A 12974-nucleotide genomic window follows, 5' to 3' on the forward strand; every position below is an offset into this window, starting at 1 on the left:
TTTATCAATTTCCAGCCCTAATCATCACTCATTAACTCTCTACTATTTTCCTACGTCCTTTCTGATATTCCCATCACATCCACTCTGTTTCTTCTCATTGCTTCTTACCTCGTAGCCCAGAGGTACTGGCATTCGTCGTCGATCCTCCTTGTTGCTGTCCGTTGTTGTACGTCATGACGGGTCCTTCCCCAGTATCCCCCACCCGGACATCCGATTGGGGGGATAGTTTACGTCCGGAGTTTTTTACCAGGGAAAGACTCATCATGCAATTTTATTCGATACATTCTTCTTGGGATAGATGGATGAATGCGGAAGCCTCCCATTGCTTTCCGCACACCACTCTCTCTTTCGCATCTTAAAAGATCCCAGGGGGCCCCGGCGTGGAGGTGAGGAGAGTGGATTTGACTAATTAGACCCTCCGGACTTCACCGAAATTCACCGCAAGGGTTAAATATCAGTTCCATCAGGGTTTTTGACCCGATCAGAGACCGGGAAATCCTAATTAGCCTTTGCCCCCCTAAGTCTAAAGCACTACAAAGATGTTAAATATTATGTTTTATTTAACGACGCTCGCAAATGCAGAGGTTATATCAGCGTCGCCGGATGTGCCGGAAATTTGTCTCGCAGGAGTTCTTTTATATGCCAGTAAATCTACTGACATGAGCCTGTCGCATTTAGGCACACTTAAATGCCATCGACCTGGCCCGCGATCGAACCCGCAGTCTTGGGCATAGAAGGCCAGCGCTATACCAACTCGCCAACCAGGTCGACCATTACAAAGAACATCATTGTTAAAATGACCAACTAAGATCCTCATCGAAGGTGACACCAAGAAAGTTAGTCTTCAAGGATGATATAAGATTAAAGTTATGTCATTGAAATACTTATTTACTTACAAATGACTTTTAAGGAACCCGAAGGTTCATTGCCGCCGTCACATAAGCCTGCCATTGGTCCCTATCCTATGCAAGATTAATCCACTCTCTATCATGTCATTGAAATATTAGACATTTAAAATTAACATTATTACTAAGAAATAAACATGAAGTTTTGTCTACATTACTAATAGGCTAAAGTTATTAGAACGACACCATTTTTAAAATCAAAATAGTACATTATGCAACGAGCCTGTAATGATAGTAATTAAGACGCGAGTATGTTTGTTTATGAAACGAGCGCAAGCGAGTTTCATAATTTTCATACGAGCGTCTTAATTACCATTATATGCAAGTTTCATACGACTTTTTATGCTCGACCATATTTCTAACTTGAAATTATTCAGAAGTATCAATTTTATTTGTATCTGACTGAAGATCGGAAGTGACCTTGTGCGTAGCTCGTAAATTGTGAGATGTGCGTAGAGGCGAAAGTATTGATTTTTTCCGAAGAACAATAATGTCATTGATCTCGATGTAATGTAGAGAATAACATGAACTAATTTTGATATAACCTGAAAATTGGATTAGAATTGAAAAACGAGATGACAAATTGAATTTATTTGAATATTATTTACAATTAACGCTAATTATTATAGTAACAGAACATAACCTTCTGCGACAGTATTGGATTTCCAGCCTCTGTGACGTTTTCCGCGTTGTCTTTCGATTGCATATCCGAGAATAATCGAAAACCTAAACTTTAATGAATAGGTGTACTTTAATGACATGCATTTGTGACTTAAGAATGCTTTCTTACCATTTTTATCTTTATTTACTTTCTGGGATAAAAATTAAGGACCGTCCCATAAATAGGACGCTATGCATAATGGTCAGTGACAGTAGCTGAATAGAATAACCCCTCTTTTAGTTCCAATAGTATTTATGTATTTATTATGTAGCAAATACATATACACATATTAGAATCAGTGGTTCAACTGCCCTCCTCACACAAGCCTACGCATTGCACAACACTACTGTATTTTGTGTGGTAACGGTAGAAACATTTAGGGTGGAGTCCAATTTGACACTTGCTGCAGATGGACTTTGCTTTCTCTGTACAATTAGCACACCTTCGCAGAGTTTCATTTTCAACTGGCCAGTGGTGTTGACCATCAAATCTTATGTCTCCTGATGGAATGGGAACAATTTTTCCTTAGTGGGAACTCACCCCATGCCTTTTCAGTATTGTAAAAGCCAGGAGACGGCAAAAGTTGAGGAGCGGTTCTGAAGAGTTTTGAGGCTTCATTTTTCTGTACAGAAACCAAGCATTTACTATGGCAACATCAAGAAAATAAGCGAAGATGGACCACCACTCTGTTGTTGCCGCTGTTGCTAACATCGGTACTGCCAACGCTGGTGTTGCTGTTTCTGTGCTAGCGCTGGTACTGCTGTTGCTGCTAGTGATGGTGCTGCTATTGCTGCTGCTAGCGCTGGTGCTGATGGTGGTGATTGTAAAAAAATTCGTCGCTCTACAGCCCATGAAGGGCCAAGACCGACCAGCCTGCTGCTGGTCTCACGTCCACATGCCGAAACAGAGGTGGACAATCATCCAACCAGAATGGCAGTATCGTGTGGTTAGCACGATGATTTCCCCCTAGCCGTTATAGCTGGTTTCCGAAACCGGATTTTCGCTACCTATCGTAGCTCCACAAATGCATGATGGTGCTGGGTGGGCACCGGTCCCATACACTGGCCGAAATTTCATGAAAAAATTTCTTGCCCCATGAGGACTCAAACCAGTGCGCATTCCGTAACGCGAATCCGAGGCAGGATGTCTTAGACCACAATGCCACGGCGCGGTACGTTGGTGGTTGTAGTAGTAATAATAGTACTTGTAGTTGTAGTAGTACGATGGCCTTCTACCTGGAATTACCTTCCCTGTCTTGGAAATGTTCATATATTAGCTTTCTTCTCTTCGGGCGGCATTAACTTGTGCGAGAAACCTCAGCTCCATTTTTGTCTAATGTACTTTCAAAATCATTTGTTGCAGCTTTTATGTTAGAAGACTCTGGCATACTTTCATCAACAATATCATCTTCATTATCATCATTACATTTTTTTTTTTTTTTTTGTAATTCCGCTTTACTAAGTAGCATTTTACCGCCAAGAGTATTCAAATAAGCCTCATGCTCGTCATCCGATTTATCACTGTATTTATTTGTATCATGGAAATCTTCTGGAGGGGTCACATATATTAGACTCTCATTATTATTATTTTGATTTTCCATTAACCCCAGAATTTCACTCACGGTTAGACTGGAAATAAAACAATGTAATGGAAACCATATACATATTATAAAGAATACCATAGGAGTGCACACTGCATGGCGTCCTATTTTTAGGATGGCACTTTTTTTCACCTTGTACCTAGCAATATATAAGAAAATTTTATTGTTGTTATATACCACATGAAAACTGAAGTATTCAACTCATCATGTGAAAATAAAAAACAGATTTCTGTACCATCATTACAGAATAACTAAGAATCAACTTACACGCGGTGCGTCACAAAATACTGTTATTCCTGCCATCTTGTAAAAAATTAGCTGGTATGAACAAATGTTCGCGTGGAATTCAAACACTGCAACATCATAATACAATGTAATAATTTACCTTCTAAACAATGCCTCCAACTGTACTAAACAAGAAAAAGTTCCATAGAAATCAGTATTTTACGCACGTCCCATTTTTAGGACGCTATGCAGTAATGGGTTAAAGAATTGCTACCAGGTGTATAATTACTACGTTTTGGCATGGTCGAGCATAAATATCATTAATTAATTTTCAGTTTGCGAAATACCTAGATGCTATACAGGAAGAAGCTGAAGTGAATTTTTTTTTTTTTTTTTTTTGCGTATCTGTATATACTCGTAGATCTGTGGCTGATACTTTTGTACGCAGTTTGGAACTGCTATGTTGCCTAAACTCCAAAAGAAACAAAACCCTACATACTGTTTCATCGTCGTTAAAATCTACATATTTTCACACATTCGACCGCGCAAGCTATAAGAAAATCGGTAAAAAGTAATTTCAAGAATTAAGGAGAATTGCCGGTTCCAGACTTTATGAAAATACAATAATTGAACATGAATATTCTCAAACCAAAGTCTTATATTTCTAGGTAAATGATCTCAAACCCTCAGATTCTTACTACTGCAATGCTAACTAGGAACACTGCTGGAGTAATAGTTCATGCTAACCTAAAAAAAGAAAATGAATGCCTCAAGATCTTACCTTGTTGGCGAAACGTTTATCATACCATCATTAATTCCGTTGGGTATCCGATTCCTTTGTCTGATATCCTGATATAGCCAGATGTTCGGCTGGGTTAGTTGCAGCATCCCACTCGATGGGCTGCATGAAACATTTTAGAGTTCTTTCTTTGAAAATTCTCTCTGTTGCAGGTGCAGGAGATGTCTTTGTAGACCTACAATAATGCAAGAAACTTCGATGATCTAATCAATTAATTACATGTAGATTCCTGGAATTGTTTCGAAAGTTCTGAAAGAATTACAAAGACGCGTAAAATTTGCAGAGCCCTTGGAATGTAATTTAACACAGCTAGTGATAACCGGCGTAGATGGGGTAGGGAAAGGGTCTAGTGTGATGTGGATGTGAGTTTGATTACACTCCGGCTGTAATTATATAAAATCCGGTACTTAATTATTCTGCTCGGTGGGATGAATATGTTCCTTTTTAATTGCTACAAATTTGTTATAATTATCTAGTTTTAGAGCGGAATTCTGTAGCTTCTTTTCTGCTTCTGCATTTAGCCTATTTCGATCATTTGTTTTCATGGATAAATACGCAGAGAATTCAGATATGAAACTAATTAAGATTATAAAATAGAATAGAATGTTTTATTTTCGCTGGCAGAGTTAAGGCCATAAGGCCTTCTCTTCCACTCAACCAGCTTTAATCAATACAATACATATTTAAATTACGAATATTTACATGACACTTAAAATGTTCTCCGGCAATACTCTTCAGTTAAGTTTTAACTACTAGTACATGTTTATTTAAATTTAGATGAACCTATAAGATAAAGTAGTACCGGTAACTTAATTTATGAGCTAATTTAATTCAGTCAACTATAATTAATTTGAGATAGCTAGTAAAATGGTGAGAATTAATTTAATATTAGTTTACTAGAACTATGTTATAGGGACAAAAATATTACATCTAAAAATATATTTATATAATGATAATATTAATGTAATTAAATTTTGCCATTAGAGGTGTTGTAATCTATTTAGATAAATTAATGATAATAATAAGAATGGACAGATGTTAGTTTCATTATAACTAACAAATATTCATCAGTCATTAATCTGTTAAGTAAGAATTTGTGTAATTTTGACCTAAATGAAGTTATTGTCCAACAATCCCTTACATCACTCGGAAACGAGTTCCAATTTCTAGCAACTGAAACTGTATAAGATGAAGAATATAAAGATGTCTTGTGGTAAGGTATAATGAGTAAATTGTTATGTTGAGACCTGGAATTTAGCTGATGATATGCGGATAAATATATATTATATTCTTTTCTAGATCTTTAATAGTATTAATAATAATGAAATATGATTTTTAATATTCATTTTATAATATTATGATTACATTATAATAATTATTATTTGTGATGTTTAATATTTTTAGTGATTCGACTTTGTATACATTTTTCAGTAGGCCTAATCTCCAAATTTAAAATAATATTTAAATATAATTTACGATTCACCGAATTCCACACTTTCACAAGCGCTGCACTATACGATTTATTTTGTTCGTATTTATTGATAAGGAAGAATGGTCATAAAACAATATAATGTATTAAAAACATAAAACCTCATTGTCCTCAGTAATTTTAAATAGTGTCGCGATTTCGGTAGTTTTTTTAACGTGCTTGTCCAATCGAGGCTTAATTATCAGTCTCCAATATACATATATTTTATTTCTAAAATCGCTATTGACGCTACAAAACGTAAAAGCTTTTATTCCCTACTTACTGTTGCAGTTTTGAAACAGGAATTGTAATATAACTTAGAAAACTTACCTCAATGGGAAGAAGTTCATCCTGGTTGTTCCGTGGAAATCGAACCCAGCTCCTCATTTCACATTACGCTCCATAAAACGTCATCTTTGCTTGCTTTAATCGAAATCAAAACTCAAAATGGCGATTCAATATGTCATTTGCATTGTTGAAGACGGTATTGTTCCGCGTTGAGAGATGAACGTCGATTACATAGAGAATGAAAAAATGGAACTAGCGTGAGTGAGTAGGAGCCACTGCCTGCTGGATCACAGCCAAAGGAGTGGTAGGAGCTGTAGACAAGAAAATTGATAGTACTTGTGTTGTAAGAGTAATCAACCGGCCGCAAAGGAGTTTAAATATTCTCGTTTTCATATTTTATGTTTAGAACGTATTTTTAAGTTTTCTAAAGTAATTGATATAACAACGTAGCTACATTATTTATGATGCAGTTACGTATTGTATTAATGTTACTTGATTTTTATCAACAGTAATCTCACTAGACGTTTTGATTTGTCTAGAGAAAATCAAAACTCGAGTGGGATTTAATTGACTATTACACGATTAGAAGAAAATCTATAAAGATTAGAAGTAACGAAGTACTCCAATACAATAAAATATTAATTGACTTACGAAAATACAACTGTCTTCAAATGTATTATTTTACCATCTCAACATTACAAATATTACGCTAGATGCATGCTAGATGGCAGTATTGTCTTAATACAGACACTGTAATGATTACTATTCAATAAATCTTAATATTAAACAATCTCTGATACGTGACTATCCATAATATCATATAGCAGAAGTTCTTTTTATCCTCTCAGAGCAGAAGCTATAACATAACCTAACTCATATACACAAGTGTTAGAAAAGTTTTAATTAACGACGATGACATAAAAAATAAACATGAATAATTTTAAAAGGAATAATTATTGAATGTACATTTTTCAAATTTGAATGCGGTTGGTGGTTCAATTGATGTTATATTGGACGTGTGCGTAATAGAAGTGAACTCGTTGATTTAGGCCTACATGGTGTATTCAACTTATTCAGGATTTCCGAATGAATAATTTTAAAAGGAATAATTATTGAATGTACAATTTTCAAATTTGAATGTGGTTGGTGGTTCAATTGATGTTATATTGGACGTGTGCGTAATAGAAGTGGAACTCATTGATTTAGGCCTACATGGTGTATTCAACTTATTCAGAATTTCCGAATGGTGCTTTTGATTTATTTGTAAATCGGATTTCAGAAGATGCATAGGTATGATCAGTGATTTTTATTAATTCTTGTTCTTGAATGCCAATGCGAGTCATATTTGAAACTGCTGTGCATCGACTGGAGTGATTTGTAATTTCATATATATATATATATATATATATATATATATATATATATATATATTTGACGTCCAGACCAGCGCAGTTTCAAATGTTGGCAAACAAAGAAACAAATGCTAGGGACGCGATAAAATTGTGCGATAAGCAGCCATGATTGGTTGAAATACGTCCTTTCGTACCGTTTTATTGGTCAAAAGTAGTATGACGTAGTAAGAGTGTAATATTCAGTATAAAATCACAAACCTTTACTTTTTGCGAGAATATTAATTTCAAAACTCTTTGGCTTAGAGATCTTCTTCCTCTTCTTTTATTAATAATTCTGTAGCTAAAACTTCATTCTATGCCTACTATGTTGGCTGCGTTTGGAATAGGATTTGAACTTTAATGTTGCGACTATGTTCTTCCCACGTGTTCGTCTGTGTATTCGGTTTTCAAGAAATTAAATTTCTTTGCTTGTGTTCCCATTTTCTCAGGAACAATTGAAAGTAGACCTTTTTTTATCATGCTACTTGATGTCAGTAATGTGATTTAACGTACTAATAGAAAATATGAATCAGAAACTTCTGTAGGAGTCAAAAGTCTTTCAAATAGTAATACAGTAGAAACAGGTTAATTCGACATTTGATAATTGGAATAAATGTCTATTTCCCTAGTAATTACTTTTGAAACCAACGTTGATAATTGACTTTGCACTCAAATTTACGAATCTTAGGCCTAAATTTTTTAAAACTCAATAATTCTTTCGTAAATGTCGGTCAAGGCGTGTAGATTTATACAAAAAAATACCTACACAAATTTTCTATATAAAGATTTTTTGTATTACTTCCATTTTTGTCTAACAATTTTTTTTTAGGGATGGGAAGGTAATTAGAAATAATTCTCTCCATTTCGTATTGATTTTATACCATTTTGTAAAAATCGTTTTATTTTCCGGCAGTCTTATACAAATATCATAATTATTGCTCCTTTCCAGTGGTTAATATTTTTCATTACTCAGAACACTAGCCTTTCTTTGTTGGTCATAGTGATCGCATAAGTTTACTAAAAATTTGGTAAGGGTAGGTTTTACATGTAAATAGAGTCGAATGCAAGCTATTACTATTTTTCAGCTCTCGGCCCACAAACGCGTAAGAACTCCGCTACTTAAAATTTATTTGCGTGGGAGACGGCAACAAACAAAAAATGAGTAATAATATATATACATATATATATATATATATATATATATATATATATATATATATATCTTTATTTGAGTAATAGATATATTTATGTAATATTTTATCATTGTCATAAATGTCCGCCATGTTAGCTCTGTGGTCGCGTATCTGCCTTCAACTATACGATCTGGATTCTATTCCCGGCGAGATCAGAAATTTTCATGTAAAATTTCTACCTCGGGTCTAGAAGAGATGGCGGTGCACAACTTCTAATTACTAAATTGTGCACCAATATGCCTGGCTTGCATCCCAAATCACTCCGCAGTGCATATGAAGAGAAGGCATATGTCACTGATGATAGTGATTCGTCCGGCGGATGGGAACGTTAAGCCTGGCGGCCCCCTTGGTGCTATTCGACAGGAATACGCTACGTGCCGGCAAGGGGTTTCCCTTCTCCCTTCCGCACCCATTCCCTACACTACACTTACACATACACACACTCTAGTACACTACTTAACTCTTCACAAATACTTATCATGAACAGTGTGGCCCGCCGAAGTGGTGAGAAAATTGAAAATGGGTCATAGTGCTGCCATCTATCCGCAATATGCGGATCCCGAATCACAGTTCAACAACAAAACATACCTTTCAATTCGGCTGCAAAATATCTCGGCGTTTATCTAGATAGAAGACTGACTTATAGACAACATACAGGTTTAATCAGAGACAGAGCTTTTCAACGTTTGATGCTGCTGTACCCTCTTTTCAAAAGTCGGATCTCTCTTAAAGTCAAAGTTTTATTATACACTTGTCTGATCCGTTCATACATGCTATATGCTTGCGAAATCTGGTCAAATACACATATACGTCATATTAAACGACTGGACGGAATACAAAGATCAGTATGTAGAACAATCACGGGAGCAGACTATGACATCAGCAACTCTCAACTATATGAGTCACTAAATATAATGCTATTTAGTGATTATATTCAAAATGCCAGAACCAAACTTATAAAATCTGTAAAAACACATCCAAATCCACTGCTCAATAGTTTAGTAATTTCTAGTGTTTAATGTATGAGTGATTTCTTGTAAAACACTTCACTCCTGGTGAAAGTGTTGAATGTAAATTATATATATATTTTTTTTTTATACTGAATCATGTATTAGGTTACATACATCTTGTAAAAGGCATGGGTCCATTTTGCGACGTGGTATTTAAATAAATATACATTTCTGAAAAAAAAATCGATAGGCATTAGACACACACACGCATCATTGTCATGATTAACCAAAAATGGTAGACAAGAATGCTGTTGTTGGTAGGCCTTGTAAGTTAAACTTGCAACCAACCAGTTAGAAAGAGATTAGGCTATAGCATAGACTTGCTAAATAACCGCTAGACCAGTAGAGGGGACTGTTGAAATCTCCTTGGTCAGATTAGACTCTGTCTGGACTCGTACTGCACTTCTTTTCAACTGAATAATGTGAATGAGCATTACTGTAATGAACGATATCTGCTCACTGGCGCTAGTGTTATGCTCCCAAATTGAACAGCCGACGGGCGGCCATTTGTTTGGTTGAGCTGAATAAGTATGGTTCGTTTATGTGCTGTTTTTAATTGCAGCAATGCAAGGAATACTCTTCTAGTAAAAGAGTTCCTAGACTTTTGTTCCTAAAAAGTGTTGGACCACAAACGTCAGCGTTTAATTTCTTGCCTCATGTGCAATTGTGGCTGCGATCTGAAAGGAGGGGTGCATGATGAACTGCTTTATTGATGTCAAGTTTTTTTTTTTTTTTTTTTTTCCCCATTGTATAGTAGATGTGCCTCTTTTCCTCAGGAATTAATGCAGATAAGACATAAGCGTCTGACGACTTCCGGTTGTTGCTCTGAGCGCCACTCGTGGGTTCGTGGCTGAATGCGAAAACATCCATGGAGTAAAATCAACTCCCGGCCATAAGCTTGAAACGGTGGAACCAAAAAGGTGTACTAGTATGACCGTCAAATTGTCCATAGTTCATATTTTTTCCGGTGTGTTTATCAGCTGTTTTGTTCGTATTACTGTATTACGATTACAAATTGTTTCGTGTTGTTGTGAATATTTCAAAATAAGCTAATGTTCTGTTCGGCTCAAATGTAGAATATGTCCGTTTATATGTTCCCTTTTGCTTTAACATATGAAGAAATGCCAACATCCTTCTTGATAAGAGAAAGAATATGGAAATGAAGTGTTCAGTCCATGTCACAACCTTAACACTTTTAATAAATATATAAGCTTAGTAAAACATACTTTGATATAATAATCTGCCAGTAGTCCTGTTACCTCCAGATCCATTCTAATCCGTTTATGTATGACCAAAACCGATAGTAGCAATTTAATATTTGGCAATTGGCGGTGTCTACCAAATCTATAGAGACTCCAAACAAGCCTACGACAGCATAAATCAGAAGCAAATTTACAGGATTATGCAAGAATTTGATATTCCATGTAAACTTATAAAATTAATACAAACATATACTCACCCATATAAAATTGAAAAAACTCCAATGGGCAGGTAACGTACAAAGATTACCTTTGGGTCGTCTACCAAAAAAGCCGTTATTGTTAGAGCTAGTTTTCATGGAAATCGCCGTCCAGGATGACCCATGAAGAGATGGGAAGATAATATCAGGGAGGATGAGGCTAGTCTACTACATTGCAGAGATTGGAAACTGGCAGCGCAAAATAGAGATTTATGGAGGCAAAAAATTCGGCAGGTCAAGGTTCAAACATGAGCTGTAGAACCATTGGATAGATGGAATTGGCGGTATTTCGCGGTGGACGTCATATCCGTCGCACCGATTTGAAGCATATTTGGCTTGAAGTACTCCCTCCTTTCTTTTTATCCTCTCAGAGTAAAATACATATTCAAGTATTAACCTATACCGATATGCAATTTATTTACACTGATGTACAATTAATGTGTCACCTACAATCATTTTCTATATGCTATTTATTAATACTGATGTATGATTAATGTGTCACCTATCTACTTCTTTGAAGGCAAAGCTAAACTGTCTATAATTTATTTTATTACAGTGTTTTCTCAATCGTTGAATAATAACAAATGAATGTCACCTATAACAAATGAATAACACCCAATGACGGCTGATTGACTGAGACAAGTGAGGTCAGGTCTCGGTCACTTGCCTTAATTGAAATCAAATTTTGTGTTTTTATATAATATATTAGTCATTTGAATGAAGCATATATCGCTGTAAAAGTATTTCAAAACTTTGTGATGGACATAGACCTGTTTTGCAGTAAAATTTGTTCCTGAGGCCAGGATCGCTCGTGTCGGGTCTGGTTTCTGCATTTCGTATGTTTTCGCGGGCTCTGAGGTTGCACTTGAAACGGTGTAACTAAGACAATTCGTCTGGCCTCTTGGGGTGGGTATAGCAGTGGTGACTTGTCTTCCTAAATAGACCATAAATACATAAAAATTCCCGCTGTTTAGCAGGCAGACACCACACTGTTCTCTCCCCTTATGTCTTAGTTTATGACTTAAGCAAGAGTGAGTGGTGTAAGGTAGAGTAAATCACACTTCGTAAAGTTACAGGAATTGAGTAGGGTTCTTGAGAATAAGAAGTCGTCGAACTGTGGTATAAGTATTATATTGGAGAATAGGTAGTAATACAGTTGAATATGTTATAGGCTACATGGCAACTAACGAGTAAAAGCCCTGAGGTTAGTGGTGACTCGTATTATATAGAACAGGTTTGGGGCGTTGTCAGGACGCGAGTCCATGTCTAAACATGACCATACATGGTAATGTTTAGGGGTTGTAGTCACGTGCAGTACGATAGACGTATTAGTTCCACATGACCATGTGTAGTAATATTTTAGGGATTGCAACCCTAAAGAGTCCTAAAATAACTCAAAGGGGTGAGAGGGTAACGCGTGGGTGAAAGGGAGATAGCTTTCTATGCAGTCACCAACATCCTTAGGAGTAACTTATACGTTTGCAATGATGTAATTACACAGAATACAGTAACATATAATTGACATACATGGTTCATTATTAATTCACACTACAGTCTACAAGGGGTTACAATATTATTCCACACTTCCCTTCCTACTAAATGTTTGACCAACTTCTAAGAGATTAAAATTTCACTTTATCCCATTCTTTCTGTTTTCTGGATGATAAGGGAGATTTTGAAACGACTGCAGGGATGGATTTATGGGATTTTTCCTTTATTTGTTGAAGGGCTTGGGAGACATCATCTATTGTAGCCTTAGGATCAGGTTGGTACCGTAGAAAAGGGTAAAGTCGATCAGTGGGTGTATAATCGATCATTTGGTTTTTTTTTTTTAATTATATATTATCTCAGTTACTTGTTAAAATGTTGTTATGCTGACTTCATTGCCTGTCATTGCAAATGTAAGCGAGAGGGACAACAAAAAGCCTGCGCATGCCAACAATGGGAACACAGTGTAATTACCGTTGAAGTGAAA

The 12974-nt window shown here is 35.9% G+C and overlaps 1 protein-coding gene across 12 annotated transcripts in view; it reads left to right on the forward strand.

Moving 5' to 3' along the window:
* Positions 1 to 12974, forward strand: part of LOC138715318 (serine protease gd-like) — a 371579-nt gene that overhangs the window by 90295 nt on the left and 268310 nt on the right. Inside the window, exon 4 of one of the 12 annotated variants that reach the window (XR_011336235.1) lies at positions 10317 to 10724. The exons of the other annotated variants lie outside the window; for them this stretch is intronic. The gene's annotated coding sequence lies outside the window, so the exon portion shown is untranslated. Of the gene's footprint in view, positions 1 to 10316; positions 10725 to 12974 lie in introns of those variants that run through there. 12 annotated transcript variants of the gene reach the window in all.

Source organism: Periplaneta americana, chromosome 15, assembly GCF_040183065.1.
Source record: "Periplaneta americana isolate PAMFEO1 chromosome 15, P.americana_PAMFEO1_priV1, whole genome shotgun sequence".
NCBI classification, from domain to species: domain Eukaryota; kingdom Metazoa; phylum Arthropoda; class Insecta; order Blattodea; family Blattidae; genus Periplaneta; species Periplaneta americana.